This window comes from Ictalurus punctatus, chromosome 1 (genome assembly GCF_001660625.3).
Source record: "Ictalurus punctatus breed USDA103 chromosome 1, Coco_2.0, whole genome shotgun sequence".
In the NCBI taxonomy this organism is placed as follows: Eukaryota; Metazoa; Chordata; class Actinopteri; order Siluriformes; family Ictaluridae; genus Ictalurus; species Ictalurus punctatus.
The window spans coordinates 31420397-31428195 of NC_030416.2; the positions used below are offsets into that span (position 1 = coordinate 31420397).

A 7799-nucleotide genomic window follows, 5' to 3' on the forward strand; every position below is an offset into this window, starting at 1 on the left:
AAGTTAAGCTCAATACAACAAAATATTCAATAAACAACAGTGGAAAACTACGTCCTTTACAAAAGAAAGGGTTCTTTACGAGTTAATGGATTCTTTGCCTTCTATAATGGTTCTACATGGAACCTTGTCTGATAGGAAAACACTATGTTGTAGTGTTCTATACAGAACCTTTAAGGATTCCTCTAGAAATAAACCAAAGAAACCCTTAGAAGTTCTAGATTTATCCCCTTAAAGTCCCAGCGTATTGTTCAGTAATCTAACTGCTGTGTGTCTTTATTCACTACAGTGAAATATTCTGTACCTAGAGTTAAAAAGGATGGACAGTCTCAGAACAAAAAAAAAGGTTCTTCAAGGGTTCCTGGATAATTCATAGCATCCTTAAATGGTTCTACATGGAACGTTTTCTGATAGGAAAACACTCTGTTGCAGAGTTCTACACAGAGGCTTTAAGGATAACCAAGAGATAAACAGAAGAAACCCTCACAAGTTCAAGATTTAACCTCTTAAATTTCCAGGCTATTATTAAATTATTCAACTTCGACATGTCTAATTTCACTACACTGAATAATTCCGTAACAACAGCAAGAACCGATGCATGTGAAAAGAGTTCTTCAATGTTTCACTGGATAATTAAGGACTCTTGGCATCATGTAAGGGTTCTACTCAGAACACTTTCTAATAGGAAATCACTCTGTTGTAAGGTTGTACATTGAACTTTTGAGGATTCCCCTAGAAATAAACCAAAGAAATGCTTACAAATTCGAGATTTAACTCCTTAAAGGTCCAGCTTGTTATCCGGCTATTTAGTATCTATGTGTATCTCATTTCACTACTTTGAAACATTCACTAATTACAGTGAAGAGTATGGACACTATTAGAAAAACAGGTTCTTGGAGGATTCCTACATAATTGTGTGCTCTTTGCTTCCTAAAAGAGTGCTACTTGGATCCCATTCTGACAGGAAAACAATTTGTTCTAGGATTCTACAGAAAACCTTCAAGAGTTTTAACCACAGGGACAACCATAGAGCCCTTTAGTTCTACATTTTCCTGAGAGGGTGAGAAAAGGTTCATCTTTTTCCACCGAGGCAATGAGGAACAGAGTGTAGAGAGCCTACATAGTCTCATATTTAATGTTAACATTAAAATAAGGGGATGAGGTCACATTTATACCCTATGGAACAACTTCATTTATATGAAAATAGAGTGTCCCAAAAGTCTCCATATATAGGAGACTATGTACACCAGCAGCACGTTAGGTGTAGCTTCATCAGAGGGTGTTCATGGACATTCACTTCTCTGTTGGTCCGCAACACTTCCAGTCTTTTTGAATTTGGTAAGAAGTTTGACAACAGTGTCGTGTGTGACGTGCTTGCCATGTTTCCTATTAAAGTCCATCACAACCTTGTGACAGCTTCCCAATTCAGCCATGAGAATGATTTCAATACGTTCATGTATCAAAAGCATTCTTAAAGGCTATCTGAAAAAAAAAATATATATATATATATATATATATATATATATATATATATATATATATATATATATATTAATAGAAACTAAGCATTAAAAAAAAAGACATTTTGCTAAAAAGTGTTCATTTCCACTATGTATGGAGACTTTTGGGGACACCATGTAGAAAGAACCCAAACTATATCATTTTCACATGTTTGGGTTTCAGATTCAGATCTGGGCGTGAGTTTCCAAAAGCATGCCACTACAAATATTATAAATAAATGATGTATGAATGTGTCTCTGACACTGAAGATGATCCAAAATGTCCAACGCGTTTTGCAACTGATCCCACGCTCGGGTGGCTCATACTGCTCATACTGTTGTGTTGTGTTATGTTTGCTGCTGTCCATGGTGCTGAAACTCCAATCGCAAGACAGCCTGCTCATGCTCTGTATTACCCTAGTAATACACTTGGGCAGGGAGAATAGTGATGCAATAATACCCTAATCTATTCTAAAGCCGGTGTAGATCAGTATCATGTTGGTAGGCATTTGGTAATGATGGGAATTTGCTTCCAATTGGTGAGGTATTGGCAGCAGCATGGTGTTGATTTTAAGCAGTAATGTCACACCACGTGTTGGGTGATAAGAGGAGTCCATGTGAGTCTATGTGCTGCCACATACAATGCTGGGAAGAAGAAAAAGATAGCAATGAAAGTAAAAATAAATAATTAAAAAAACACAATAGATGATGTTTAAGTAACGATTTCCTAAGCTGCTGAACAACATGGTATGCTAGATCAGCACCATCCAAATCCGCTTATTTGCACATCATACTTACATGTCTGATCTTCTGTTTATTCTGATCTATTGAAACCGAGAGCAGTGAGTAGAATAGCTCAGGGTGAAATCTGATTGAATGGCAGAGTAAACTTGCCGTAGTTACTCTCACGCCAGATTTGTTTGTTCATGGTTATGGTTAACAGGAAAGTGCTAACAGTTCAAGCTGTGATTTAACATGAAACCCCAAAAGCCAAAGAACACATTAGCCACGTAGTGACATTTCACCCGCCTTTGCTTTATTATTATTATTATTATTATTATTATTGCTATTGCAAACGCATTCGTGCTGCAGGAATTGGATTGATTTCTCGTCCGTATGTACCTGCGAAAGGAGAATCGTCTGTTCGTCATCATGGGCACGGAAACCAAAAAGAAAAAGAAAAAAAAAGGGGGAAAAAATCTGCACAGATCCTCCACCAAAAGACACACTTCACTTCACATGCACTTCATGTGCATTAACCATATCATAAAAAGACACCATCCCGAAAAAAATATATATATATCTGACACAGAAATCTGCAGGAAAGTAGAGCAAATAGAAAAAAAAATCAAAGATTAGGAGAAAAACAAAAACAAAACAAAACACGCAAACCAGTAAATCTGCGAGGAAAAGTTTCATTTTAAAACATCACCAGGTTTAAAAAGGACTTCTGTAAAGAAAAGAGAGATGAAATCAAAGCAGATGCTGTTGGTCGGAGACCATGAAAATCCCAAAACTCGTATGAGCCACACTGCCAAATACAAAGCAAAGCGCAAATACAGCAAAAGTCTATGACAGACAACAAAAAGGGGGGGAAAAAAGAAAAAGAAAAATGTTTCAAAACCTCTACGTGCAAAAAATGCGAAACTGCCCGATCGATGTAAAAACCACTTTCATCCTTGACACATTGAGAGCATCTGAGTATGAGAATAAACCCCATTCAGAACGACTGCACACTAAGGGAAAAAAAAAAAAAAAAAAAAAGAAAAAAAGAAAAACTTGAATCCCGAACAGGAAAAAAACGCTAAAAACACAAAACCAGCACTTCAAATTCTCACCGTTCAACAGCAGCGAAAGGAGGGGAAAAATGGAAGAAGAAAAAAAAGAGAGAGAGTGATCGAAAAGACAAAAAAAGAGAGAGAAAAAAAAACGCTTACCAAAAAAAAGGGGGTCACTGGAAATAATACTCACCGAGCGGGAGTAAAATGTCGCAATAAAAATCGCGTTAGGGCGCAGAGCGCGGAATGGCGGCGGCGCGAGGCGGAACGAAGCAGCGCTCTGCTCGCGCTCTCGGTCTCGGTCTCGCGCTCTCGGACTCCGCTGCCGTCATGTGACTCCTCCTGCCTGAGTGTGAACCGGCTCACGCGCGCTCAAAGAGAAAGTGCTCTTGCTTTGCGCTCCTCGGTTAGCCTGTAACTGCGAGCCTATAATGCTTTTCCCGTAGCTTTTAACCGCATCCTCCTCCTCCTCCTGCTGTTTAAAGATGCAGAACTCGCCTGATGTCAGAATCAATCAGTATCTCATCCAGAATAAATGGGAAAAGTCGTTCTGTTCATACACAAGGCGATTGGGGGGGGGGTCATAAGGAAAGCATAAGGTTTGTTGCTGTGCTTATAGCAAAACAGTGCTGAAATAGTTTAACTCTCAGTGCTGAATCAATTCCAGGAGTAATTCAGAAGGTTTCAGAAGGAAAGTTCTTGTTTTTAACTGTGCAGTTTTAGTGTAGGATCGGATAGCTGTTCTTCCCTGGTTCCACTGGATTGGAACCTGATGTGATCTGCTGTCTTCTTCAAGGTTCTGTATGTTGATTGGGCTGTAGGACTGAAGTATCCAGACATACTCAGGGCACTAGGCGGAGGACACCCGTTCAGAATTCCAGGCTTCCTGCGACCCTGTGTAGGATCACAAACCCATCACAAGGCACAATCACACACATTCATACATTTTGGAAATGCCAATCAGCCTACAGTACGTCTTTGGACTAGGGGAGGAAACTGGAGTACTTGGAGGAAACTCCTGAAGCACGGGGAGAACATGCAAAGTCCACACACACAAGGCAGAGGTGGGATTCGAGCCCCCAACCCCTGAGGTTGCGAGGCAAATGAGCTAACTGCATGTGCAGATTTCTTCTTAAGAAACAAAACGTAATCATTTCCACAATGCACAAAATTGGCCTTGAAAGGGATTTGATGTTTTTTCGCTCTCACTCTAGGACTTGACGATGGCAGTCTTAACTACAGCCATAAGTTGTGTGTTCGGAGATGCGTTTCCACTCACCACGGTTGTAAAGAGTGGTTATGTGAGTCATCATATCCTTCCTGTTAGCTTAATCCGGTATGACCAGACTCCCATGACCTCTCTTAACAAGCCATTTTCGCACTCAGAACTGCCACTCATTGGATGTTTTTTTTTTTTTTTTTTTTTTTTTGGCTTTTCATAGCATTCTGTGTAAACTCTATGGACTGTTGTTTATGAAAATTCCAGCAGTTTCAGAAATACTCAAACCATCAACAGTCACATTTTTTTTCCCCTGTTCTGGAGTGAACATTAACTGAAACTCTGTATCTGACCTGTATCTGCATGATTTTATGCATTGTGCTGCTGCTACATGATTGGCTGATTGGATAATTACACAAATAAGCAGGCATACTGGTATTCCTATTAAAGTGGCATATGAGTGTATAATTAAGCGAGAGAAGATTTTTTTTTAAAAAAATGTTAGATGTTAACAGAGTAGTTAACCGTGTTGGAACAAAAGCATAAAAAATAGGGGTTTATTTATATAATTGCTGGTGTGTTTTATATAATATAAAAACTTTGGGGAAAAAAAAGGGGGTTGTGGGGGGAAAAAAACAAACACACATAACTTTGATAATTGGAAACAAAATGATCATGTTTCCTCTGATGTCTAGCCACAAAGTCTTCATTTGTGACCATCTGGTGTGAATATAAGAACAACTCTAACAGACGCTTTTAATCTGTCTGTCTTAAATCAGTGAATTCTTATAATGTGAAATTAACAGTTACAGCATATGTACATATTAAGAGACACCACTACAAGTGGAGAGTTTGTTGTGTTGATTTTATCAGAAACTTCTCCACAGTCGTTTTTCAGGACAGTTTTTTCTTCTGTGACAGTTCTCAAGTTGGACTGCTATCTCTGATCTCATCCTGAATCATTTATCACATCTACCCTGTCTGTGCACATACAGTACACTCATTGATTAGCACTTAGAATAGACACAAACACAATCACAGAGGGAGCGAAACTGGAGCGATGTCAACACAAATGGTCCAGGTTTCTCTGTCCGAGTAGCTGAACAGTGGAATCTTAGCGTTTCAGTCCCATGATTTTTCTGTTGTGGTCGCGACAGAATTTCTTGCTTTGCTGCACAATGAGAACATAAAATATGGAGAAATATGATTAATTTTACTCCCTTTGGTAGAGAATATACGGCACTTAAACAGTTGATAAAATAGACTATGATCCTTACATACTTTATAATAACAAGGCATTTCCACCCACATAACTACCGCGTCCTGGATGATTTTTCTTTTAATCACTATTCTGTGTAACTCTAACTCTGGAGACTGTTGTGTGTGAAAATCCCAGAACATCGGAAGTTTCTGAAATAATCAAACCAGCATGTCTAGCACCAATACAAGCTACCAAATGAACCTTTTCTGACATTAGCAATAATTGCTGCCAAGATAATATTCCTAGTTGTCACATTAAGTAGCTATCTTAAAATAGCTACAAGGCGGAGGAGCCACTGCACTGCTGCTTGTTGAAGATGTACAGTTTGTAGTTAATTATCAGTTGTTTATTAGTATAAATGAAAGTTAATGTAGTCAGGCTCTTTCTGGTCCTCAAAACGGTGCGGTTATACAGTGTGACGTCACGTGAAATGGAGGGACACCGTGTAAAAGGATCTGAAACTGAAGGATTATACAGTTTGACATCACTGGAAATGGAAGGATGCAGTACTTAAGGATAGGTCACATGAAATTGAAATATTACACAGTGTCAAGTCACGTGAAACAGAAGGATACAGTAGAGAAGGATACTGTCATGTGAAATGGAAGAGTACATCACATGAAACAGCAGGTTACAGTCACGTGAAATGGAAGGATGCAGTCACGTGAAATGGAAGGATGCAGTCACGTGAAATGGAAGGATGCAGTTACGTGAAATGGAAGGATGCAGTAGAGAAGGATACAGTCACATGAAATGGAAGGATGCAGTCACATGGCATGCAAGGATGCAGTTACGTGAAATGGAAGGATGCAGTCACGTGGCATGGAAGGATGCAGTTACGTGAAATGGATGGATGCAGTAGTGAAGGATACAGTCACGTGAAATGGAAGGATGCAGTTACGTGAAATGGAAGGATGCAGTAGAGAAGGATACAGTCACGTGAAATGGAAGGATGCAGTCACGTGGCATGCAAGGATGCAGTTACGTGAAATGGAAGGATGCAGTAGAGAAGGATACAGTCACGTGAAATGGAAGGATACAGAATGGATGGATACATTACCTGAAATGGAAGGATTATCGAGAGTGACATCACATGAAACAGAGGCATACAAGGATACAGGATTCCCACCCCAATGCATACTTCTAATACGCACTACATTACCATGATATTACTTCCTAATTAACGCCACGCCATTCTGAACAGTACACACAGTATTCATTTAATATATCTTAAGCTTGAGATTCTCTTGAAGTCCTAATGATGATTAAATTCAGTCACATTCAGCAGGAACGCTGTAAGCAAGAGAATAGTGCAGCTGATTCCCTGAGCCCTGAGTAAGTACAGTAGTGGGGCACAAGGAAACTTTATTCAGGACGATCGGACTACTCAGGTTTGTGACCAGCTGTGAGATTCAGGAATGCTCCCTGCTTCATCTGTGCCAGATGTTATACCTGGATCTCATGAGTCATCTTTTTTTTTTTAAAGAAATGTTTTAGCAAAATAGCAATTTGCTCTTCAACTCCTCATAATTTCTGCCATTTGACATTGCAGGTATTACATTAGAGCTCTTCTGCAGAGAAATAAGAAACACTAAAAGCATACATGGCAAAAGTGAGTTAACTACTGAGGTTTTATCTCTAGCAGCTACTTTAACGAAGTACCGCCTTCTGATAATTACAAATGCTAATCAAAATAAGTTGCTCAGCTATGGTGCTGTCCCCATGTCCTCCACTGTAACCACTTTAATAACCACTGGTCACAGTCATGGGAATCCAGTTCATTGCATGGCATTGCGCACTCTTACACGTGCACGCTCTCTCACACACATGCACGCTCTCACACACACGCACGCTCTCACACACACGCACGCTCTCACACATGCTCTCACACACACACGCACGCTCTCACACACGCACGCACTCACAGGCACACATGCTCTCACACACACACACACGTACACACTCACATGCACACGCACGCTCTTACATGCACACAAGCGCACACTCATGCTCTCACACACACACGTTCTCACACACGCGCTCTC

The 7799-nt window shown here is 39.9% G+C and overlaps 1 protein-coding gene across 2 annotated transcripts in view; it reads right to left on the minus strand.

The window, feature by feature from the left end:
• The window catches only part of LOC108276674 (RALY RNA binding protein like), a 206881-nt gene extending 203200 nt beyond the window's left edge, over positions 1–3681 (minus strand). For both annotated transcript variants that reach the window (XM_053683895.1, XM_017488602.3), the window contains exon 1: positions 3468–3681. The gene's annotated coding sequence lies outside the window, so the exon portion shown is untranslated. The remainder of the gene's footprint in view (positions 1–3467) is intronic.
• Positions 3682–7799: the final 4118 nt, after the last annotated feature.